The 26,226-nt window shown below is 43.4% G+C and overlaps 1 protein-coding gene and 1 non-coding gene across 3 annotated transcripts in view; both read left to right on the plus strand.

Annotated features, from left to right (window-relative positions):
- Nucleotides 1-26,226, plus strand: part of LOC126272209 (semaphorin-1A) — a 794,592-nt gene that overhangs the window by 449,290 nt on the left and 319,076 nt on the right. The gene's annotated exons all lie outside the window — the stretch shown is intronic.
- Nucleotides 14,137-14,253, plus strand: LOC126274933 (U5 spliceosomal RNA). The gene has a single exon (XR_007550477.1). It is a non-coding gene; the product is annotated as a U5 spliceosomal RNA (small nuclear RNA).

Raw genomic sequence — 26,226 nt, forward strand, 5'->3', positions numbered from 1 at the left:
AGAGACAGTGCCTGAAACCTGTTTGTCAGACGCACCGGGGAGGCTTTCTGATAGCCTCCGGGGACGTCTTTCGCAGCCTGCCACGCCTTGGAACGACCTCCCAATCAACCACAGGCGAGGGCCCTCTGCCCCTTTTTCTGCTGGCGAGTCTGCATCTTCTGACATGTAGGGTGTAAGGTGCCTCCTACGTGAAGAAGATATTTTTACCAGTTAATAAATGGCTCTTACTCATGCATTCACGATAGTTAGGAAATGCTGTAGTCCGTAGCCGGCCATGAGTCGGAGAGCATTTCCTACGCTGGCTGGCTAGGTGACGAAGCGACCATACGTCGCGCGTAGTGGGGTGGGGCTCGACGCTGGACCGTAGCAACAAGCGTCAGCCTAGGAAATACGCATGACGGGAAGTACCGACATCTTGGAGCCAAAGTCACCGATTTTGTTTATTTATATTTAATAATTAAAGTTATTTATGACAACATGAAAACGCGGCGGAGCCCCTTGATGTTTGTAACTATTTATCATAATTTTATCTCGTTAAAATTCACACCCGTTCATTAACAAAAGCATATCTTAGTAAGTACGGACTTGGTCGGAAATCCACGTACTGTGACGAAACTAGTAAGAGATACGGACTGCGCTCCAAAGTCGGCAGTCGGCGTTAAGAGCTCTTCCTGTCTTGTTCGGTGGTAGCCATGCTCTCGGTTACGAGTAGTTTGTGACATGAGTGTTTCATTATTGATCTAATAGGAATAAAAGTGATGTTACGGCATTCTGATTGTTAATTTCGAGTAAATAGATACCCCAAAGTTGACCGACAGCAATTTCATATAATTAGTTCCACCGACAGAGACGTCCAATGCGCCAATGAAGAATCTGCACGGGACGACATTTACGAGAGCTGCACCGCGCACAGGTAGGAGGAAATCCGACGACACGACCCACCAATGCGGAGCAAGGAAGGTCCGACTTACACTTGCAAATTCCGGGTGGAAATGCTGACCAGTCATACTGTACGCCACATATACCACCCTCTACGGACTCGGGGCTGAGCTGAGTAATAACAGTGTCAGTGTAGCAGCGAGGGGATCTTGCATTTGACATTCCTTGCGACGTGGAAGAGCAGTAAGAAGACAGTTGCCAAATCTTGCAAGGGGTCAGTTCCGCATTTCATAGGCGTATCCGGATATTTTTTCATCGAATAATGTATTTTCTTATACGTTGCAATGAAAGTTGAAGGCCGCCGTATTGTAGTTAGGCAAGAAACAAAGTACGGCGATATTTGCCGCCGCGCTCAAACAGCATGCCGGAAGAGGCAGATGACCGGTGAGACTTGTGCCGTGCCTGGCTTCACTGAGAGTGGCGCAGCCGCGTGGGCGGCGGCTCCCGGCTGCGGGGCTCTGCAGCATCTGAACAACAGCGCTAATAAATTATGTCGGCCGCCGTCCTCTGCGGCCACTTGTGCCTCGCCTGCAGCCTCTCATTTTTCGCTGTTCCCTCCTTTGTCCTCCCCTCTTCTGCTGTAATTCTTTGTCCCCTCCCCCTGCGCCTTGTCCACGGTCTACGCCTTGTCCCCAGGGCCATGGCCACTGCTTCTTCGCTCCGGTCCCCTTGCTGCCGAGTCACGTAGTCGAGCTGCCAAGCTTTCTGTTGGGTAACTGGGGTTCCAGTTCCAATATGAGATAATTTTTCCCAGCAGTATCTCTACTTTGGTGGGACGATAAGCAACCAAATGTAGCTGAACAGGCACTTTCTCTGTCCACACCAGTCTCGTCCATGTTGTCTTGTGCAGGGTGGCACACGAAATGACACCATTTTGTTTGTGAATACTTTACCATCAAGGCGGACTCAAAGGAATATACACTGAGGTGACCAAAGTCGCGGGATATCTCCTGATATCGTCTCGGACCTCTTTTTCTCGGCGTGGTACGGACTCAACAAGACGTTGGTATGGGTAAGGCAATAAAGGAGGTTATATATATATATATATATATATATCTGACACAACTGTGACGCTCCAGGCAGTAGAGTTTCGTTAAGATATCATACACTAAATACTAATACTTGTAGGAATTTTGTTGCCCTTTGTAATTAGTTATAGCTGTAGCTGTAGCTCACAATTAATTAAATTACAATTAGCTGCAATTGATATTTAAATAAATTAAGACCCACTAATCACATAAGGAAGTGCGTTAAGTTGTATAATTATTATTGTTGTTGACATACAGAATTTTTTTTAAAAAAAAAAGAATGAAAAAAGTCCCCTGCAAAAATATTGAGCCATTTTGCCTCCACAGCCGTCCATAATTGCGAAAGTGTTGGCGCATGTTTTGTGCACGAACTGACCTCTCGATTGTGTCCCAAAAATTTTCGAAGGAGTTCGTGTCAGGTAGCCAAATCATTCGCTCAAACTGTCCAGAACGTTCTTCGAACCAAACGCAAACAATTGTGGTCTGGTGACATGGCGCCTTGTCGTCCATTAAATTTCCGTAGTTGTTTAGGAACATGAAGTGGAAATGGTCTCAAAGTAGCCGAACATCCAGAGGACCCAATCCACTCCATGTAAACCCAGCCCACACCATTGTGGAGCTGCCACCAGCTTGCACAGTGCCTTGTTGTCAACTCGGATCCATGGTTTGGGGTTTGGGGTGGGGTGGGGGGGTGCGCCTCGGAACTCATTTGACCGAGCCACGGTCACGAGCCGAGTAGAGGTGCTACAAGCGATATCGTGCTGTTATCAAAGACACTCGCGTCGGTAGTCAGTTGCCGTAGCCCATTAGCGCCAAATTTCGCCTCACTTTCCTTCAAATGGTTCAAAAGGCTCTGAGCACTATGGGACTTAACTTCTGAGGTCATCAGTCCGCTAGAACTTACAACTACTTAAACGTAACTAACCTAAGGACATCACACACAGCCATGCCCGAGGCAGGATTCGAACCTGCGACCGTAGCGGTTGCGCGGCTCCAGACTGAAGCGCCTAGAACCGCTCGGCCACTCCGGCCGGCTGTCATTTGTCGCCTCAATGTATATTGCCTGGAAAACACCCTTTGGAGAATTGTTCTGACTCAGCAAATGCTCAGTATGTTCACCATTGTTTGAGTCCTACTTCCTTCTCACGAACGCTGATGTTGGCGATAATTCTACGGTACATGGCTTCCTTGGTTTCACTGCAAGTTTGAGGAAGAAGGCCTCTGAACGTCTTTAACTAATGTGGACATTTCGGGAAAATTTTTTTCTTTAGCTACCCCCTAAGAAAGAAGTCTCATAGGTTGAGGTGTGGACTATTTGGGAGCCACATTTGTCCGGCATTGAAAAGATCTGGAAACCTAAGTAAAATGACCCGCATGTCGAAACGCTTGCGCAAGAAATGAAACAGTGTTTGCAGTTTGTGGTCTTCCTCCATCTTGCATGAACCACTGCATGCTGAGGGCAACGCAATAGCAAGAAGCTGTGGAATTTCGTTACTGCGAAGCGTGCTGAAATAACGCGCACTGTGCAGAGCCTCTCTTAAGAAAAGAGGTCTGGTAAGTCTGTGACTGGAAATAGCAACCCACACTGTAATTCTCGAAGCATAATGTCGTTCACGAAACACTTGCGGGTTTTCAGTAGCCCGCAAGCGTACATCGTTTTAGTTAACTACGCTGTCCAAATATAAATGGACGTCGTCTGAGAACCGAACGTCTGTTCCCTGTCCTTTGCTCAGCGGAGAAACAGTAGACTGCTGCTTGTATTCCGCAGAGAGCTTTCGAGCAGAGGTTATCTTGTACGGCTATTCTCCGTAGAGCTAGTCGTACCGCTTCAGTATTCTCCGGCGAACAAACAGCCTTCGGCCGAGGTCGCTTCGCTTCCAATATTGATCCTTCCCGTACAAAATGATCATAGAGCCTGTGAATAGTTCTCTTGCAGGGGGCCCACCGTGTATTAAAGTATTATCGAAAGAGCATCTGAATCTCAACAGGACTTTTCGTTTCGTGAAAAAGTAACACAGCTGCCGATTGTTGCTGCTTTATTAGTCGTCCATTGTCGGCCGTGTTGTAAACACTAGTCTCCTAGCGACGGCATCGTAATTGGCGCCATTTCGTAACTCATTCGTTTCTCCAAGCTCTACTGCCGCTACTGTTGAGATGCTCAATGAGATACCGAGCGCGACTCATAAATTATGTGCTACATTTCGTGCGCCACCCTATACTTGTAAGTGCCGTGATAATACGTGAAATTATGTCCTTTTTCGCAGTGAAACATAAGCACTGAAAGCCGCCGAAAGGCGGTGAGAAACAAATTGTTCTCTGTTCATAGTTTTTGCGACTTGTGCAAAATGGAATTTAAAGGCTACGGTTAGAAGTCTCTTCATTTGTTACGAATTATATGTGACTTTCACCGCTTTGTTGGTCGGATGTTTGGATACTTTCTTACTGTAGCTGGAGCTTAATCGATGCGTGGCACGGATCCCAGAGGCCGCCTAGAAAGACAGACAAGCTGCCGGTCAAAGGCGCCAGTAAGTTGGCGTGTGAACTGTGAGGGTGCAGTATAAATGAATTCTTGTAATCATACGCGACTGTACTGTGTTTTATCGTTTATGTCCCACGGGGGCCGGCCGGAGTGGCCGTGCCGTTCTGGGCGCTACAGTCTGGAGCCGAGCGACCGCTACAGTCGCAGGTTCGAATCCTGCCGCGGGCATGGATGTGTGTGGCGTCCTTAGGGTAGTTAGGTTTAATTAGTTCTAAGTTCTAGGCGACTGAAGATCTCAGAAGTTAAGTCGCATAGTGCTCAGAGCCATTTGAAAGATTTTTTTGTCCCACGGGACAGGAAATAAAACGAAGTGTGTTGCGAGGGCCTCCCATCGGGTAGACCGGTCGTTTGGTGCAAATCTTTTGAGTTGACGCCACTTCGGCGACTTGCACGTCGATGAGGTTGAGATGATGACACAACAGCCAGTCACTGAGCGGAGAAAATCTTCCTACCCAGCGGACCCGGCATCCGGTCGCGCTGACCACTCAGCTATCGAGACGGACCATGGGACAGGGGAATCGTATGAAGTAACGGCAACGCGGAGGAATACATACGCTGTCTTGACCTGTATGTCAGTATGAACAAAGATAGTCGTCATTTCGAAGCGGTAGATCTGATAACGTTGCACGCTTGTTCGTGCACTATATTGAAATACTCTTTCCTATCCGTAACAATGTACATTGAGAGTGTGTGTAATCAAGGCTGTCAATCGTCGCTAAAAGGTTGAGCACAACCCCAGTGTGTTATTTGTCGTTGTTTCTCCAAGTTTCTTCCTAGAGATTGAGCTGCAAGCGTGCTACATGAACATCACGCATAGTCTCTATATGTACCTCTGACTTTTATCTTTTGGTTCTTCATTGCTAAAGTTAATTCAGAATTACTCGTAAATTCAATTTCCAGAAAATCCTCTTTACATTTAAAACTGTTCACTTAAATATGACGGGAAAATCCTTATTACTGTATGTTCTCGACTTTTCATTTTTTGACGTCATGTCTGTTGTTGTTGCTATGAAAAATTCACTCTTATATATTTGGGGAATGTAATAATGAAATAAATTATAAATGGTTGCACAGTCTTTACTTCTATTTACATTATACTGTTACTCAGCCTTGATCACTACACTGCAGCGTTTCCTCATGTTACGTGGTTGTCTGAATTCATTAAAATCTTCTGGATTGTCATTTTCTACACGATATAATTCTTGAATATCGAAGAGCGGAGTCGTAATTAAAGTGCTTCTCAGTAAGTCTTTTCTTTTTAAATTTTCCAGTTTCTCCAACTCGAACTTCTGCACTCTTCTATTACATTCCTCTGAGTACCACAGATTCCCATCTCAACATACTAGCTACGTGAAAGGTGTGACACCAGTTTCGGGTACATCGTTCTTCTGTAAATGGTAATCAATTAATAATCTTCTAATATTATTCTCTTCCAGTATTACTCCCTTCCAAATAATTTTCAACAGTTTTAAGTGAGCCGGCCGGTGTGGCCGAGCGGTTCTAGGCGCTTCAGTCTGGAACTGCGCGACCGCTACGGTCGCAGGTTCGAATCCTGCCTCGGACATGGATGTGTGTGGTGCCCTTAGGTTAGTTAGGTTTAAGTAGTTCTAAATTCTAGGGAACTGATGATCTCAGAAGTTTAGTCCCATAGTGCTCAGAGCTATTTGAGCCAGTTTGAAGTGACTATTGACATTTGTAGGTACAAACATGAGTTCTAGAGCAGATACTTCTCTCAGACTGAAAACTAAAGATTGATTACAGTTTTGAATATATATATTTTTTGTTGAGATCGTCGCCTTTCGTCTTCACTGACGACCCTGAGGCCGTCCTCGGCATTCCGTACGCCGCTGGTAATTCCATGCAGCACCTAATATGACGTAAGGATGTCTGCTGACGAACTCCATCTGATGCATTCTGCCCCAGGGGTATTTCAAACAAATAATGAAAAATAAAACAGACATTCGAACAAATACATTGTATCAGATAGATATAAATTACGTCTTTTGTAGTGTATGCCTTAGAAATAATAATAATAATAAATTAGCTTGGCACTCACTGGTTCCCTAGCGTACATTGTACGGACTACTCAGATTTTTGTTTTTATTAGTCTTTAGTCAAATTTTTATATTGTTCATAAACTGAAACATCATCTGAACTTTTCTCGCTGACCAAAAATAGATTCTGGTAGGTGGAGTCGGAGGTTTTTGTTAATCTACCTTCCAAGAGAAGTTTTCGTCCCATAACAAATATGTCTTTAGAACTCAAACACCATAGATTTAGCTTCAAGAATGTTTTAATGTGACGAAATATTTTCAAACACACTGAAATGTGTATTTTTTTTATTTCCAACTGTGATGCCAAACACACATTCTCTGTGATTTAGTTTTAAAAATCCTCTTATGTAATGAAATATTTTCACAGAAAGTTCATCCACCCTTTCACCCCCTTAGGTCTCGAATTTCCACAAACACTAAACACGTTTCTCTTATTTAGAACCGATAAGTCAAATACCAGTTTTCATGGATATAGCTTTAAAAATGTTTTGTAGTATTTTAATTGATATTTATTTAAAAAGCTTTCACACACTATTTTGCTCCCTCGGAGGTTGAAATTCTAAAAATACTGAAACACGTATTTTTTACTTCTGACCGAGAAACAAAATATCAATTTTCGTAGTTTTAGCTTCAGAATTGCCATAATAGCTACATATTTAAAAAAAACATTTCATATATTGTTTCACCCCCTTAGTGGTGAATTTGAAAAAAATTTCGTTAACGATTCGTACAATATAAGATCAACATGCTGACCGAATTTCAACTTTGTACCCTCAGTGTTTCGTCAGACTCTGGGACAAAATGACCTTGACATTTAAAAGTTCGAATTGTATAAATGAAGGTGGTGCTGCTATCTAGCAGTTAATCCTTCTTCTTTTTTTATACTTCTTCACAGGTTATGAAATTGTCTTTGTTCTTCTGTTCTTATAATATCACACCACGTATGTTACAAGAACATAGGTGACCGGTTTCGGTCATATCACATGATCTTCATCAGACCCATGGCATCCTTCGAAGGTGGTAGGTGGAGTACTCTTCTCAGCTGCTGTGATATCAACCAGTTGGGTCTGGGTATTCTCGACGGCTTGCTTCGTATGAAAGGAAATCGCAGCTGATGAAGTAAGTTTGAATCAGTCCTGGAGGCGTTCTCAGTAAGCCGAACGGTTGAGGTGACTGCTTGCGAAAGGCTGGAAGGCCGAGGTCCGGTCCGGAACAAGTTTTCATTAGTCGCGAGATATCCATTCTAGCCTATTTTCTGGCCGTTGAAAGTTTCAGAAACGACGGTGTAACGCTTCGGGTGTTGGGCTTGCAACCTGTACTGGCCCTGCCCTGTAGGGCTAGACGGCGAGGGGAAACATTGGTGTTGGCAGTGTGGTGGCGGTGGCGGTGGCCGTGGCCGACATTGGGCTTCTCGCCAGAGGCTGGCCTGGGCCTGTCTGCGGGAGCGGAACAGCGGCGCAGTGCTCGGCGCGCTGGACAGCTGCCAGCCGACAACCTCCGTGTTCCCCTGTCCGGCCGCCTTCTGCAAACCTAATGCTCACATAAATATCACACACTCCGCGCCTTTCCATCCGAGTCTTCGGTCTTAGGTGGCTCTCCGAGCGAGCGCTGGACTGTCTTCCCTTCGATAGGGCCACTCACCATTCCTTTCTGAGTGGGCGAAAAAACGATTTCCTGTCAAGGAGAAGATCAATCATTACCGTAGCCAAAAATGTACTTTCTGTTCCAAAAGGATTTATCCGGGTTCGCAAGGCCGTGTTTCACCTCGAACCTCGTCTACAGAAGCGTGTATAATTACTGTACATTCGCGTAGCTCCTGAATATGACGCTAATCAGTTACCAGTGTGTTAGTGCGCTTGTGGTTCCCGTGTCTTGTTACCACATACTGCACGTAACTGTCTCCATTTGCACTGCAGTAGCGTATCGTTTAAGGCACTCAGTTGTGAGCTGCCAGATCAAAGCGAAACACTGTCCGCCCCGGTAGCTGTGTGGACGCCGGCACGGTAGCTCAGCGTGTTCGGTCAGAGGGTTAGCTGCCCTCTGTAACAAGAAGCTGAGTTAATCGATCAACAACGACCTAAAACGGATGTCACACGACGTCCGCCCCGAGCAGATGCAGCGAAAAAGAAAACGAACAAAATGAGATAAAAAAAGTGGTCAGCGCGACAGAATGTCAATCCAAAAGACCCGTGTTCGATTCCCGGCTGGATCGAAGATTTCCTCCGCTCAGGGGCTCGATGTTGTTTTGTCCTAATCGTCATCATTTCATCCCCATCGACGCGCAAGTCGCCGCAGTGGCGTCAAATCGAATCACTTGCACCCGACGGGAGGCGCTAGTCACACGACATATGAAGCAAAACAGTGAAATTCTGAAAGATCGTCGAGTGAAGTTTCCGTCCCAGTATTAAAAAAAAAAGTGTGTGTGAAATCTTACGGGACTTCACAGCTAAGGTCATCAGTCCCTAAGCTTACACACTACTTAACCTAAATTATCCTAAGGACAAACACACACACACCCATGCCCGAGGGAGGTTTCGAACCTCCGCCGGGACCAGCCGCACAGTGTATGACTGCAGCGACCCACACCGCTCGGCTAATCCCGCGCGGCGTCGCAGTATAGCGGTACTACATACACTGAGAGTCCACTGCTCTTGCCATGAGGCTCAAGTGGGATTACTCAAATATTTGGTTAAGGCTCACAGCTACTGAAATTAAAATCAGGAGGGTTGTTGGAATACCATCGTCTTTTTACATTTGACATTTCATCAGGTAAGGTCGAGAAGTACCCACAGAAATTGTGTGTACAGAAGCCTTCGCCTGCTAGTTTTTCACATTAAGTTATTAAGCTCTATTGTTGTTTACATATGCATGGTCGTCAGAAACAGTCTGAAAGCTAGTAAGGGTGTTACATCGTAGATAGTGCTGATAAATATTTTTTAAGAGAAAAATTAGGTAAGTTTTTTCTCAACAACTATTTCTCGGCTCGATGCACGCCGCTACATCGTTTCAAGCTTTTCAGATTGTTTCTGACCGTCATATATAACCCTTGCACACTAACGAACGTGATAGAAAATTTTATTAGTATTTTGCAATTCAAATTGCACTTCCCACGCTTAAATACACAATGTCTTGCTCCCAGGTGCCAATGACTTTGCCGCAGTGGTAACACCGGTTCTCGTCGGATCACCGAAGTTAAGCGCTGTCCGGCTAAGCTAGTACTCGGATAGGTGACCATCCGGTCTGCCGAGAGCTGTTCCCAAGCGGGCTACACTCAGCCCTTCTTAGGCAAACTGAGGAGTTACTGTAATGAGAAGTGGCGGATGCGGTCTCGTAAACTGACACAGACCGGGAGAGCGGTATGCTGACCACATGCCCCTCCGTATCCGCATTCAGTGACGCCAGTGGGCTGATGATGACACGGCGGCCGGTCTGTATCGTTGGGCCTTCCAATGCCTGTTAGGACGGAGCAGTTGCTCGCAGAGTCTTGGTTTAGGACGCACTCCTAAATTCTAGAAACTTTACAATTCGGCTGCTCCGTAACGACTATCCTGTCTACGGCGTAACCAGGAGCTGAAGTTCAGTAGCACTAACCGTCTAGCTGCGCTGTCATTAGGCGCCAAGCCAATGACACACGAGGGATTCGGCTCGTTACTTAAATATTCTGCAAAAATTAAAACCATATTGAAATTTTGACTTTATAGTGGTAGCTACTTATTGAGAGGCTGTAAACGAAATCAAAATTACGCTTTGGGTAATAAGTATTTTAAGAATGAATGTTTTTGTTACTGTCCACAAATCATCGCCTCACAGTCGCTGCTTTGGCAGTGTGTGTATTGTCATGCTGATGCAATCATCATATCAAAAGTATTCGTACACAATGCTGTAAAATGTGTTCGCATTTAGCGTTTTCTTAAGCATAGTAAGGTAACCACACCCAAGCCACCAACGACACCGCCGTAATACACCACCACCTCGTACGTATTTTGTAGTTGGGCGTATATATGATGGCTGGTAACTTTCCAGATATTCGGCACACCCAATCCCTTCGAACTCGGTGCCACAAAGGGTTCATCGTAATCGTCAGTTCCAGTCGCTCATTTCCAGTTACTCTGTCCAGTGGCGTCTCTCTCAACGCTTTCCACTGAGTACAGAAATGTGTGGCTCGTGACGGGCTGTTCGACCATTGTACCCATTCTCTTTTAACACCCTGTGCACAGTCACTGTGCTAGCTGGACTGCTGGTAGCACTTCGCAACTCACGGCTGATTCCCTCCGCTGATTTCCCACGATTTTCTATAACCACCGGTCAGAATTCTCGACGCTCTCTGTCTGTACACGAGTTCTTTGTTGAACTGTAGTTGTTTCTTCTCGTTTCCACGTAACGATCGCATCACCAAAATTGGTTTGGGCAGCTTTAGAAAGGTTGAAAAGTCGCTGTTAAATCACTAAATCGACTTTCGAAGTCTCCGAGCTCTCCTGACAGACCCTACTGGGAACACAGTACTCACCGCCTCCTTCTATACTGATAGGGCTGTATGTCGTGACATCTACTGGGAAATACCGTATTACACAGGTGTCTGCGGATACTGTTAAGGGGAGGTTTACTATCTTTTGGTTCAAAAAATCGATTTTTTTAAATTGCATTTTTGGATCCATGAAAGTGTTTAGAATCCACCCCTGAAACGGGTTTCCGAGTACGTACGGAAATGTTTGTTATTCGTGGTTGAACAAAAAAAATGCACTTTCCTGAAATCGGCCTTTTTCACGCACCAGTTTTTTTTTTCTTTCGGAGGACGAGTTATTGTACCGGTGCTTGGGAGGAAACTCACAAAATTCAAATGAATGTTTGAACGCGTGTGTTTGGAAGCTAGCTCCCAAGCATTTGCATTCAGGGGCGAAGACTTTGGAGATTGCGACTTTCCTGGCAGTGAGCAGCTTCAACGAAGGGTATTCGGCAAATCTGAAGACCATGACAACAATGGACGTCACGCTGGGACTCTATTCGACGCAATTCGCCAAGCGTTTGGACGACCACCGAATTCAAGCGGCCGAAAACCGCTTGTCACCGGCCGTACGTGCGGCTCTTGTGCTGCGGACGATGGCCCAGATCGAGCAGAACGCCCTCTGTGACGAAAAGGAAGGACTAGTTTATGGACCGGGAATAGCAGATTGAACGTGCGTTGCATAATATTGAATTTATTTGTAGTCAAAACTTCAAACGCGTTTTCTCGAAATGACGTTTTTCTATCGCGCCGTGTGGTAATTTCAAATCTACTGAACCGATTGGCATCATTCTTTGTTTCCGACGAAGCTAACTAAATTGTCTAGGAATTGTACCACTTTTATTCCGATCTATCAACTACAAATATTTTTACTTGGCCGACGAAGTCGGAAAATCGATGAAAAAACCCTATTTTTTTTCAAATGGCCGCCATTATATTTCCTATGGTCCAAATAACTTAAGCGAGGTACAACTCAAAAAGAATCTTACATACTTTTGCTAACGTCAACTGAATTTTGATTTCAGGCGAACCGGCTGACCTGTGCATACCGCGCGTGGACGTCTACAACGAAATTTTGTTTCGTTCCGACGGCACTTCCGCCTTTTCTCTTCTACATTTCCGGTGGGAAAAATTCCAGTCTGTAGAGGAAATATCAATTAACATTTTGACCAAATTTGACATTGGTATCTATAACACATCCCGAGAAAAAAATGCTCAAATAACTTGCTTTTTATCGGCCCAAAGATAGTAGACCTCCCCTTAATGAGAGAGTCTTTTCGCTATTTAGTAAAAGTCATAATTTACTGAGGCCATGGGCTACATAGAGCATAGAGAACGAACCTGCGGTGGCTCGATCGACGGTACGGAAATGCGGCAGGCGGCTGCCGCCGAGTGTGTTGGCAGTATATCTGTGTCGAAGAGGATGCGGGAGATTTATGTTCCGTTGCGGTGCTGTTAGTTTTGACAGACGTTCCGGTTAACAGGTCTGGCGCAGATGTTCTTCCTTTGCCGAACTCTTCTCTTCTCGCACTATTTTTACCTTTGCTCCTGCTGCGCTTCCCGCTTTCTGTATTGACATGCGCCTGACGGTCCATCGGAGCATACGTAAATCTGAATTATAGTCTCGTGTTCCCGTTGTTTTGTGTGTGTCGAGCAAACAAGCGCTTCGGAGGAGACACTGCTAGACAGAACGTGTTCGCGTGATTGTTTGTTGTCGGCCTTCGTGACCAACAGTTTCAGAGCCGGCCAAAGAGGTTTATTGGCATATTGAGCTCGTCACCCTGCTGTAAAGTATCGGAAAACTACAGGCAGCTCAAGCAGTAATTTTTTAACAAGATCTCAAAAGATACAATTAAGCGTTAATGGCTTCTAATAACCTTACCGGTCGGCCAACCACAAACTTGTACCTAAAGTGAAGGACAATCGAATAATATAAAATCAGAGATGGTAAAATAGTCTTGTGTTAAGAGACACAAGACTATTTTACCATCTCTGATTTTAAATTGTTCGATTCTCCTTCACAATTTAAAATCAGGGATGGTAAATTGAGTGAACTGGGTGAAAGTCCAAATCTGCAGTAGCTGTTCATTGTGTTTTAACTGTACGAAGACCTGTTTCATATCCTGGAGGTATATCTTCGGGTCATATAAAACCAATACTTCATCTGCCACGATTTACAAGTGCGCATAAAAGCATGTTACTCATCGGTAAAACTTTGGATGAAACGGCAGATAGGGATCCGATCAGAACCATGCGAGATTAGTAATACATCTCCAAAACCCAGTCAGAAGACGAGCCCGTACAACACATGACAATAGACTTATGGTAGGATGAAACCATTGTGTGCTTTAATTATTTTTTTTTTCTCCCGCAGATTTTAACGATGGTTTCACCCTATAATACGTGGACTGTCACGTGCTGTTGGGGCTTGTCTTTTGATTGTGTTTGTGAGATATGTTACTGATCTTGCATGGTTCGGATCAGGTGCCTATCTGACGTTTCATCCAAGGTTTTACCGATGAGTGACATGTTTTTATACGTAATTTAACATCTAATTCGTGGCACACAAAGTATTACTTTTATATGACCTGAATATATACCTCCAGGGTATACAGTGAAAACAGTAAACAGCTGTAGTGGATTTGGAATTTCATTCACTTTAATATAGTCTATTTTACCGTATCTGTAAAATGTTTGATCGTCGTCCACATTATGTACGTCCATTGCGTGTTTCTGTAAGAAATGAACTGATAAATGAAGGCCGACTGTCGTTCTCCGAATCAGGCAGTTTAGCGTCAGTGGAGATACTAAAAGCATCTTTTGAAATTTTTGTCGGGTGCGTAACCTTAATTTCTACTGCTACATATATAAAATAATTTGGTTGCAATGAATAATCAATGACGTACCATATGTTAGAGATTAATACGACATACTACTTCAAAAATGTTGCCATCCGGTTGACTACTTCTGTCAATACTGCCTTAACCTACAAAGTCCATCCTCCGCTCCGTCTCCTCCTCTTGTCCGTCAGCCCACCCATCTCCCTCTGTTCCCGGATGTATTACGTGTCCCCCCCCCCCCCCCTCCCCCTTCAGACGAATAACTCTTCCGCCTTTTACTAAAGTTTTCCGTGGAGAGGAACAATAAATGAGTCTGTTATAAATTTTTCACAGTGCTCTGCTCTTGTGTAGTCTTTATCACAAATAACTGAAACCTATCTATCTAGAATATCAACATAATACACAGCTTGTACTTGTAATGAATGGCAGGAACCAGTATGTTGTGTCTTGAAACCTCCTGCACCTCAATCCCCCGCCATATAAGGGTACGTCGAGCATTGTCGAACATGGTTGATCCACGGGTTCTGAAGTGGCAGGCGTAATATTGAACACAGTACACTCCACGATCAACTTCATTCTAACATTTTAGGGTTCCGCACTTCAGTTGATAAAAACGGAGCCATTACATGATCGCGTTGTTGTTCGTGGTCTGTCTGTCTCACTGTTAAGAGGTCTTTTTCTCATCAACGAAGGGACGTTTGAAGTCTATATTTATACCACATACTAATGGCTATGGTCCCTTGGCGGTGTAAGACGTCTAAGCTTCTAAGTCAGTACAAAGATGCGACCATTTATGAAGTATATTTTGATGCAAACTCGCTCATCAAAACCTAAACAGTACTTGCCATTGACGTAGAATCATGAAATTTGGCAAGTAGCAAGGTTTCACAGCACAAGTAAAGGAAAAAAAATTCCGAAAATTGCTAAATTGTGACTGTGTCATATGAAAACATCTTTTTGCCAGTAGAGCTTAAATTGCGTTCATTATCCATGAAAAGCATAACTGAAAAATATAATAGCATGCAAAAGTAAAATTAAGTTGTCCTGTTTTAGTAACTAAATAAAAATATTTTACTAAATCTCCTGTCTCCATATATATAAACTAAATTCCTGATCGCTTCTCTTTGTATATCCGGGCTGGTCTCAGTAACTACTGTAGAGATTTCGTCACGGCCTTGGAATTCTCGGGACCGACACCTTGCCAGTATCGATATCGGTATTTGGCAAACATTTTTGAGATTCTCAATCCCCGGGAAGAATGGACTACCTATACATGTAATTAAGTTTGTAGCATCCCTCAGTGCGCGAGTCCTACGCTCACGTGGCCAGTTTTTTTATGGATGACAACGCGCGACCGCATAGAAGAGAGCAGGTGGAGCAGCTTCTGGAACGAGAGAATATTCCCAGAGGTTGAAAATAACGCTACAGTTGTAAGCATGCTCTGCGCTCGTTGGTAGCACACCACGTCTTTTACACGTCCACCGCGGCGCTCGGGGTCACAGCACCAAGTTACGATACCTGGAGATGGGCGTATAAGAGCCCGAAACCGGTCGTGTGTTAAATAAAAAGAACCTTACAACTGTAGAGGTATTTTCAACCTCTGGTATAATGCTCAGTTGCGGATGTTGCTCGGGCAGGATTGTTTGGAAAGAATATTCGTCGAATGGACTGTCCTGCCCGTTCCCCTCGACTTAAATACCATTGAGAACGTATGGGATTCCTTGGGGAGGCGTATTGCAGTACGTCCACGTCCCCAGTGACCATCCAGCCGTCGTCAGCCGCGCTGGAGAAGGAATGGTTCAAATGGCTCTGAGCACTATGGGACTTAACTTCTGAGGTCATCAGTCCCCTAGAACTTAGAACTACTTAAACCTAACTAACCTAAGGACATCACACACATCCATGGCCGTGGCAGGATTCGAACCTGCGACCGTAGCGGTCGCGCGGTTCCAGAGTGAAGCGCCTAGAACCGCTCGGCCAGCGCGGCCGGCCGCTGGAGAAGTAATGAAACGCCGTACCAAGAGAACTCCCTACAAACTTCGTTGCCTTCTGTGAGAGCACATTGCAAAGAATGCATTGCCATTCGTGGTGGTCACACACCGTATTAAGAACCGTATCGCTCATTTTGTAATGCACAAGGTACCATCACAAATCGTAGTGACTTCAGTGCAGTTATTGTCTTTGAATAAATGTGTCATTTCTGTTTGTCTCATTACATACCTATACAGTTGCCTTCTGTACTATGCTGTAGGAGTCCTTTCTGTATTTGGTTCATGTTTCACCGAGCTGCATTACTTTGCAGTTAGACATCATGCCAAAGTTACTTTAGTCTATACGTTTTGCAGACCATTGTATTTACAGCTGGAAGACTTCGTTAAAAAAAAAAAAAAATCAAATGTGTGTGAAATCTAATGGAACTTAACTACTAAGGTCATCAGTCCCTAAGCTTACACACTACCTAACCTAAATTATCCTAAGGACACACACACACACACACACACACACACACACACACACACACACACACACGCCCGAGGGAGGACTCGAACCTCCGCCGGGACCAGCCGCAGAGTCCGTGACTGCAGCGCCCCTAGACTGCACGGCTAATCCCGCGCAGCTGGAAGACTTTACTGGTTTCCTCGTGAATGAGTCTTATCTAGTAGTGAAAACCGAATCAAAATCCGTACACTAGTTCCTGAGATTAGCCCTCACATACACATGACAAAACCTAGTGTGAGACTTCAGATTACATAAGAGATATCTGTTGTTACACATATACATTTCAAGCAACAAGATAAATTCATTTTATTAGTTTTTGTAATGTGCAGTTCTCCGTAAATAGCTTATTATGGGTACGAGGTAAATGAAATTGTGTAAGTAGAATCCTTACTCCCTTGATACATATTCCCTAATTTTTGTTTCCTGTTGTTTCAGGTAAGCCAATAGAGACGATCAACATGACACCTGCTACGCCAGTATGAAGAGATGGAATTTCTCTACAAATCTGGTAATAACTTAGCAGTACAGATAGACTGTAAGTCCTATTTTATCTGTGAGGACTGCACAGAAAATGAAATCTGTATTTTGATACCAGTAGAGACAGTTCAAAACCATTCAACGAAATCTGAATTTGATCTGAAGTAACAAATAGTGCTCACGTTTTTCAGCGCCTCACGTTTCACCCCCTCCTGTAGCATGATCACAGGAGGGTGTGACCTTGACACATGCGTTAATAGAATGGCAAAGGGTCTTCTAAGATCCCCAGTTTGGCAAAACTCTTAGTGGCACCTGTCCATATTTATTGAGAATTTTAAAAATGTGCTCTACAGAGAGAACCTGTGAAACAGGCCTAGGCACATGTATTTAGGCCACCACTTGACATACCTCCAAAGCCAGTTGCCTGCCTGCAGGCGACTAAGGCTGCTCCACCAGTTTTCTCTCTAAAGGCACATTTTAAAAATTCTCAATAAATATGGATAGGCACCACCAAGTGTTTTGCCAAACTGGAAGGCTTAGTGGGATTCTCTGCCATTTCATTTACGCAAGTATCAATGTTTCACCCCTCTGAGATAATGCCACAGGATGGTGTGAAATAGGAGTAGTGGAAAAATGTAATCACCCTTTTCTGCTTCATATTACGTTCAAATTTCGTCGAATGGTTTTGTGCGGTCGCTAGTGATTCCACACTGTACACCAGGGCAAAAATTGTGGTCTCGCTGCACTCCAAAGGGGTGAGAACACTTTCTGTGGGGTCCCAGCCCCGTATGTCTTCCGAGAAAGAGTGAATCGTCCAGGAGGTGTCAGCAGTATAAGAGGTTGACAAGAATGTCGTCCTGTCGTTCGTCTCATTGCGAACTGTATGGAAATCAGCGTCCTAAGGAAAGGGGTGGTTTGATGTATGTCACATCTTGAGGCACTCTCGAGTCGATTCTGAGCGGCGGTGAGTCTGAAATGTTTGCCACTCATAAAAAAACCGCGTGATTTCAACTTGTCGCCAAAGTCGAGCGATGCGTTTCCTCTGCATTTCCGTCGTTTATGTCATTGGCAGTTATTATACACACACCTAACATTGCCGTAGTATCACATGTACAGCTTTGTTGTGACGAATCGAAATATTCGTATTACTACTTGTCCATACAGGTTTATGTTTTCTGTGTTTTCCGTAAAATGTTTAAGGCAAAGTTTTGGAAAGGGCACAGCCGATGTACAGTTCTTCACCCATAGTTCCCCAGTCCGAGCTTCAACTTGGTATCTAACCATCTCGTCGTCGACAGGATGCCCTTTCTTACTTGACAGGAGGAGTAAAATGCTACGTCGTGGATAAGCAAGTGCCCGTTGTTCGTTACGTACTTGAAGAGGAGCTCCACGAGCTCGTGTGGGTGGCTCCATTTGTGACTAAAACGCACCTTGTAGAGCCCACCTGAAGTTGATCTCACACACTGCAACAGCTTTTCTCTGTGGTCAGTACCAGTGCTTACTTAGTAAGCCGTCTGCTTCGTAGGCAAAACTGTTAGCTTCGCACTCTCCTACCAGCAGTCCGAAGCCTACCATTTTCTGTATGTACTGCTGCGCTTGCGGCACAATTACATTCATACCTCCACAGATTATTACTCTGCGGTATTTATATGGTAAGTCTCGCTCTGTATGTAACTCTTATTCCTTTAGTCAGAGACTTCTGCAATTGTACGTTCTGTGAAGCTCAAAACGTTAACCTCCGTGCATCAATTCATAATGACAAATATCTAAATAAGTGTACACAGGAAAGAAAAAAACTTAAATCGGTCTACGGAGAAAGGAGCGCTGGACCTAATGGGATACACCTATTCCAGTCTCAATAGAGTATGCGAATAATTTGCTCCCTTCTAGCAGCAATGTACAAGTCGCTGGAGGAGCGAATCATTCCTAATGATCAGGAAAAAAACCGCATATCATTCCTATTTTCAAGAAGGGTCGTCGGACAGACTCACAAAACCGTGGTCCTATATCGCTGACGTCAGGGTGTTATAGAATTATGGACCCTGTATTATGATATATCTAGACACCGTATAAACACCCTCTGCAGGAATCAAGAAGTTTTTGCGGTCGTGAATAATTTTACACGATTAGTGCCCGTAACTCGGCTGTTTCGATCTCGTTTGACGGATTAAGTGCTCATTCCCTCCGCTGATTTCACGCGATTTTCTATAACCACCAGTTGTAGTTTATGAAGCAATTTTTTATTACGTCTTATTTCCTTTTCCCTTTCTCATATTTTGGTCCCAAGACTTACCTTATTATTTTTCTTTCCTTCTTTTCTGTTTCAGCTTATTATTCAGCAGTATTTAACGAACAGTATTCTGAAGCATAAAGACATTCTTGCCTAGTGACAGTGTTGTAGTGCCAGACTTTATTGTATCTCGCTTCCCTCATTTCACAGTCCCGTCACCCGGGTAGATGCCATGTTCCGGTAGAGTTTAGATACATTTCCACACTGCCGCTTAGTGAACAAAATACGAGCGTACGGATTATCATCCCAGCTGTGTCATTGTATTAAAGAGATTCTAGCAAACAGTACACAGCATGTTGTTCTTAACTAAGAGAAATCTCTAGACGTGGAATTTGACTTCAGGCGTATCCCAGGAGAGTGTTTAGGACCATTACACTCACTATGTACCGGCTGTGTCACCTAAGAACCGTCAGGGGCCTTTCCTTTGGTATTTCGGCAGCTATTTGCAGTAGTGTGTAGCTGGGGTCCGCTAAAACAAATATTGCTCAAAACGTCTTTACGCTACTCCCACTGTCGATGGAAAGCATTGGTTTGTTTCCCTTTACAAACAAAATGATTTTTAAAGCGAAATTTTACCCGCCTGTTGGACAGAGCGATACCAAGTTAGTGTAGCGTGATATTCGTTTTATCAGTGAATATTAGTAGGGAGAGTAAAACACGAGGAATACGTAGTAAACTAGTCTTCAGTGGCAGACACTACAAGAAAGGCATTCTGCATCACTTCGTGGTTTACTGTTAAAATTCGGAGAGCGTGCGTTCCTATAACAGTCATCGAATAAATTGCTTCCTCCTACGTACATCTCGTGGATTAGATTAGATTTACTTTCATTCCAATTGATCCGTTGTGAGGAGGTCCTCCAGGATGTGGAACATGTCAGAAAAACAACAATACATGACAAATATTTACAACTAAAACAAATAAGCTAATGTACCATTCCACCCGTCCCAAGTGGAATGATCCAAGTTTTTTAATGAACACTATATGAAAGAGCCATTTTACAAATACTAATGCACTGAATTTAAAATAAAAAAGTTTTTTATTTATTTATAAGGTAATAAACATGTAATACAACTGCTATAATACTTATTTACAATGGACACATTACTGCACTGAAATGGTGCAGAAGTTAGATTGTACTTACTTACACACACACACACACACACACACACACACACACACACACACACTTACAATGAACACATTACTGCACTGAAATTGTGCAGAAGTTATGTATATATATACAAATCAGTTGGTTTTACTGAGAAATTCATCAATGGAGTAGGAGTAGTTGGCCACCAATAAATCCTTTAGGCTTCTCTTAAACTGAATTTCATTGGTTGTTAAGTTTTTTATGGCTGCTGGCAAGTTATTGAAAATGTGTGTTCCTGAATAATGCACACCTTTTTGTACAAGACTAAGTGACTTTAAATCCTTGTGTAGATTATTCTTATTTCCAGTATTGATTCCATGAATTGAGCTGTTGGTTTGAAAAAGTGGTATATTTTTAATGACAAATTTCATTAAGGAATTAATATATTGGGAAGCAGTAGTTAGTATCCCTAGTTCCCTAAACAGGCTTCTGCAGGATGTTCTTGAGTTCACACCACATACAACTCTTACTGCACGTTTTTGTGCCCGGAAAACTTTAGCTCGGCTTGATGAATTACCCCAAAAAATAATCCCATATGACATTATGAAATGAAAGTAAGCATAGTATGCCAGCTTTTTCATTTTTATATCCTCTATGTCTGACACAATTCGGACTGCAAACAGAGATTTGTTAAGACGCTTCAGCAGTTCTGTGGTGTGCTCCTCCCAGTTGAATTTATTGTCAAGCTGTAATCCCAAGAATTTAACACTGTCCACTTCTTCTACCATCTTGTCATCGTATGTTTGACATATACTCGTGGGACACCCCTTACGAGTTCTGAACTGCATGTAGTGTTGTTTTTTTTTTTTTTCTTCAAAGTTTAGTGACAAAGAATTGGCTATGAACCAGTGGTTAATGTCCACAAATATTGTATTAGCTGATCTTTCTAAGACTACGCTTGATTTGCTATTTATTACAATGTTTGTATCATCAGCAAATAAAACGAACTTGGAATCTGGTAATGTTAATGATGAAAGGTCATTGATATACACAAGAAAAAGTAAGGGCCCCAAAGTGGAACTTTTGTGACCCCACATGTAATTAGTTCCCAGTTGAATGATGCCTGATAGCTTGATACATGTCTCTTTCCTAATAACACCCTTTGTTTCCTGCCAGAGATATAAGATTTGAACCATTTTACAGCATTTCCTGTTACACTATAATATTCTAATTTACTTAAAAGGATATTGTGATTCACACAGTCAAATGCCTTTGACAGATCACAAAATATACCAGTTGCCTGCAATTTTTTGTCTAATGAATTAAGCACATTTTCACTGTAAGTGTACATAGCCTCCTCAATATCAGAACTCTTTAGAAAGCTGAACTGTGACTCTGATATTATGTTATTTGAGATAAGATGGATATAAAGCCGACTGTACGTTACTTTGTCTAAAATGTTTGAGAATGCTGGCAACAATGAAATTGGACGGAAATTTGATGCTATTTCTTTATCTCCCTTCTTAAACAGTGGCTTAACTTCAGCATATTTCAGATGGAGAGACCATAAAGGTAAAATTAGAGAGAGATGACCTGACGCGGAGTCTTACCAACATTATTGTTCGTGCCTCGGACCATTCGAGACTGGAACAGTGGAGGCTGGAAGTGATAGTGGTGTAGAAGTATCCTCCTCCACTTACCGTAATGTGGTTGCCGAGTGTAGAGGTAGATACAGAAATTAGCTAGATGCAACCCTCTTTGCACCAGACTAATAATTTGTCAACTGTAAAGTTACATGGCGCAAGAGCTGCCCGTTCTTTCTGTCAGAGTTTCACCTTGTTGCAAAACGCAGTGCTGTGTCGCTCCGGTATAAGAACTGCTGCACTCACAGAGAATGCTACACGTTCCACGTGAACAGAGTCGTGTGTCTTGTGCAGTAGCTAGAAGGCGTAGGACTTCTTGGAGATGGCTGGAAAGATTGACGTGACACATTTAGTAGTCGAAGCTGAACCGATTTTTGCGGAGAGTGCGCTAGCATAACGGAGCAGGCAATCTGTCGTCCCGCTTCGACCGAATCGCCATGTGTGAGTGCTCTCAACGCCTCCGAACATCTCCCATCATGTAGGCGCTGGAAGCGAAGGCGTGTTTCAGGGTATCGCGCTCCATCGGTAGGCAGCCATCACCACAGTCAGTCACCATATTTACATGTTACACAACTTACAGTATACGAAAATAGAATTTCGGAAACCGATTTTCGTTACCGTGTTTACACGTGGTACCTGAATAGCTTTTGGTAGCCCCATCAAATATAGTTTTTGCGGTCGTGAATAATTTTACACGATTAGTGCCCGTAACTCGGCTGTTTCGATCTCGTTTGACGGATTAAGTGAGATTATCAATTTCTTTATGATATTTTCAATGAAGAGTAAGTAGTGTTTCATTATGGATGTCAGTGAATTCGAGTAGGACGTCGACAAGATTGTCCAAAAAGACGTTTAAAATCTTATTTACGTCAGTTAATGCATGAGAAACTGTTGCATTACATCCAGCGAGGTCGCACGTATTGTGGAAAAAGGGGAAAAATCGTCATTGGTGTTACGTCATTGCCCTCCAACATTTTGGAAACCTGGAATGGCTAGAAAACTTCGAAATGAGTCAACGCATACCTGCTATAGTGCACAGAAGTTGCGTATGTTTTCCCACAAGCCAATGATTTTGTACGAAACTACGCAGGATGTAGCGTCGTTACTAGTCAGTTGGTTGTGCTACTGTCAAACTTTCCTTTTATTGTTTTGGTCTGCTAAGGACCACATGAAATAACTTGTCTCCTTTCTTATATTCTTTCCAGTAGTTTTTCATTATATATATATATATATATATATATATATATATATATATATATATATATTTCCTCCTCTTTCTGCTGTCTATACTGCGCCTCTCTTTATGTTTTCTCCTGGAGGCTCTTGATATTTTTTGCTCTGAACTTTTCTCTTTCTCGTATTTCTTCCTCCGTTATTTCCATTTCGTTCAGGTCTGCTTCAGGTTTTTTGATCCATGTTATTGAAGTTTTTGAGTTTCTGTCAGAAAAGTTAAAAATTCTATATCGTATTTTCATCTGGCTGTTTTAGGTGTCCATAAAATACAACTAACTCTTTTCTTCCTTATTGTCAGATGTTCGTTCTAGTTTATGAAGCAATTCTTTATTAGGTCTTATTTCCTTTTCCATTTCTCATATTTTGGTCCCAAGACTTTCCTTATTATTTTTCTTTCCTTCTTTTCTGTTTCAGCTTATTATTCAGCAGTATTTAACGAACAGTATTCTGAAGCATAAAGATATTCTTGCCTAGTGACAGTGTTGCAGTGCCAGACTTTATTGTATCTCTCTTCCCTCATTTCACAGAAAATCACCTCGCCCAAATTACCCAAACTTTTAAATAGCAGTAGTCACCGTTAGAATGGACCAGGATCCATACTGGAGATTTAGATTTATAAATTCAAACGCCATTTTCTTGCTGTAGTGTAATGTTAATTTACGTTACACATACGTACGTACATTAACATGAGTCATTCTCAGTGGATTTTTGTCTCGAATAAAACAATTTTGTTTCTGTAAATGATACTTACAGATTCGCAATAGATCAGACCGTAACTTTACATTAATGAAATGTACCTTACAGTTTCTCTTCTGTGGTGACGTATGATGGCAGTCAGTTGTTGGAAGATAGGATATCCTTGTGAGCGGGACGTGTATATTCAATGTTCCGGAGTACCTTCAAGTTCACACTGGACGTGGACATACATAAGCGGGAACTAGCTGTTCTGCACACCCTCCGTAACGAGACCTTATTTACGTCGTTTAGATGATCAACGAATTTCCTAGTGTTACAGCATCACGAACGTATCACCAACATTTCTGTAAAAGTGTTTCCATGCCGTAATAATGCTGTTTTTAATGTGGCTCTAACTTCCTCCTCCTGCATAGGAAGGAGCGAACGCCTCGGAATCCCATTTATTTACTGAGAGTAGTTACCCGTCACGTGAAGAATATTGTTGTTGCAGTCATCAGTCCGAAAACAGGTTTGGTGGCGTTCTCCACGTGAGTCTATTTCGTGCACGTCCTTTCGTATCTGGGTAGTTGCTGCATCCTGCATGGATTTTTGAACCTTCTTCTATAGCTGGGCCTTTCTCTCACGTGACGTGAAAAACACGTGGACGATGAACTGGTGACGTCGCTGTGTGGAATTCCACGTTACAGTTCAGCAAAGAATCTCGCATTTCAGTGGCCAATGAAATGCAACACCGTTCTACGTTACAAGCATAAGATAGGAACCGCCGAATTATATAGCGTTAAACATCGTTTTAGGTGGGTCTTCTTTCTCATTAAGTACGTGGTATGAATATCAACTTCTTCAAAGCACCAGCACCAGGAGTAGCCTAACGCAACGGTACTTTGTCTCGTGACATATTAATCAGCAACAATATTCAACAGCTCTACTGCGATTTTTAAAGCAGCTTTCGGGCTGAGGCTGACATTACCTTACTGGTAGCAATAGGCTACGCAGAAAAAACTGGTTCTGCGTTTGCAAGTGAATTTTGTTTCTACCTACCACGTAAATGCTGTATCTTTGTAGGTGGCCGGTATCTGTGTGCAAGTGGTTCAAGTGGCTCTGGATATAGTATTGTTTTGTATGCATGAGTTGTTTTGCGGATGACGGTCGCATATTTCTTCTGCAACTTGTACACGTCCAGTATGCTTTGTTATTTCACTGTCTTTGTCGGAGCACGTGATGGGCACATAGTTTCTTTCTAAGTTCCGCCCCCCCCCCCTCTCCAATTTTATGCATTTGTTGGCAGTAACTAACATCGTTAGTGCTGATACGTGGACAGCGGTAATGCTATTCTGCCAGTGGCGTTTGATGTCGGCCCCCTCGTCTTTGAACTCGCTAGGCAGCTCCGCGTGAAGAAAATGGTCTTTCCTGGCCTCTTTTCGTTTGAGATGCTCATGCATTTCGCCGGCGCTTTCAGTGGAGCCCTGCCTCGGAAAGCAGGGCCTACCTTCGCAGACCGCACCCCCCTCGCCCACCCCCTTGCTGCCATCACGTGCTCCCCTATTTCCCCTTTCCGTATATCTTTCAGCCCGCCCTGAAAAGTGTGCCACACGCAGTGCTGCGTTAGGGGCTGAGATAGCGCATCACCTAACGCATGGGGCCGTGCGGATCCTCATTTTATACACATCAGTGTTCCACTGTTGTGCTGTGTGGGCTCATGGATACACGGCTCCATAGATCCACTTGCAGTATGCAGTTCTGACAAGACAGTCGATTTCCAAGCGCATATGGAGACACCGTTTTGGGAAAAAACAGTGGTAGCCTGAACGATAACTTACATAAAATGTTAGAAATTGCGTTTGAGAAAGACCTTACATGATACTGAAGAGTGTTAAACGGCGATTCGTTTTTGTGGATAAATATTTTAACTTTCTGAAGAAGAAAGGCTTTGAATTTCCATAATCCACAAAAATTATGTTCAAATGGCTCTGAGCACTATGGGACTTAACATCTGTGGTCATCAGTCCCCTAGAACTTAGAACTACTTAAACCTAACTAACCTAAGGACATCACACACATTCATGCCCGAGGCAGGATTCGAACCTGCGACCGTAGCAGTCACACGGTTCCGGAGTCAGCGCCTAGAACCGCGAGACCACCGCGGCCGGCACTAAAATTATGTACTGAAATCGATGCAAGTGTGTGTGTGTGTGTGTGTGTGTGTGTGTGTGTGTACTTTGGATGCAGAAAGTCCTGTTCTCTTATCCAAACTCTTCCAATTCTCTCTCTCTCTCTCTCTCTCTCTCTCTCTAGTGTTCGACCTCGATGGTGGTTTGCAGCGCAGTACGCTAGTCTGGTCCTCCATCTTCCTTCCTCTTCGTTCCGCGTACGTAATACATCCCACATCACTCACAATC

The sequence above is a fragment of the Schistocerca gregaria genome, chromosome 5 (genome assembly GCF_023897955.1).
Source record: "Schistocerca gregaria isolate iqSchGreg1 chromosome 5, iqSchGreg1.2, whole genome shotgun sequence".
In the NCBI taxonomy this organism is placed as follows: domain Eukaryota; kingdom Metazoa; phylum Arthropoda; class Insecta; order Orthoptera; family Acrididae; genus Schistocerca; species Schistocerca gregaria.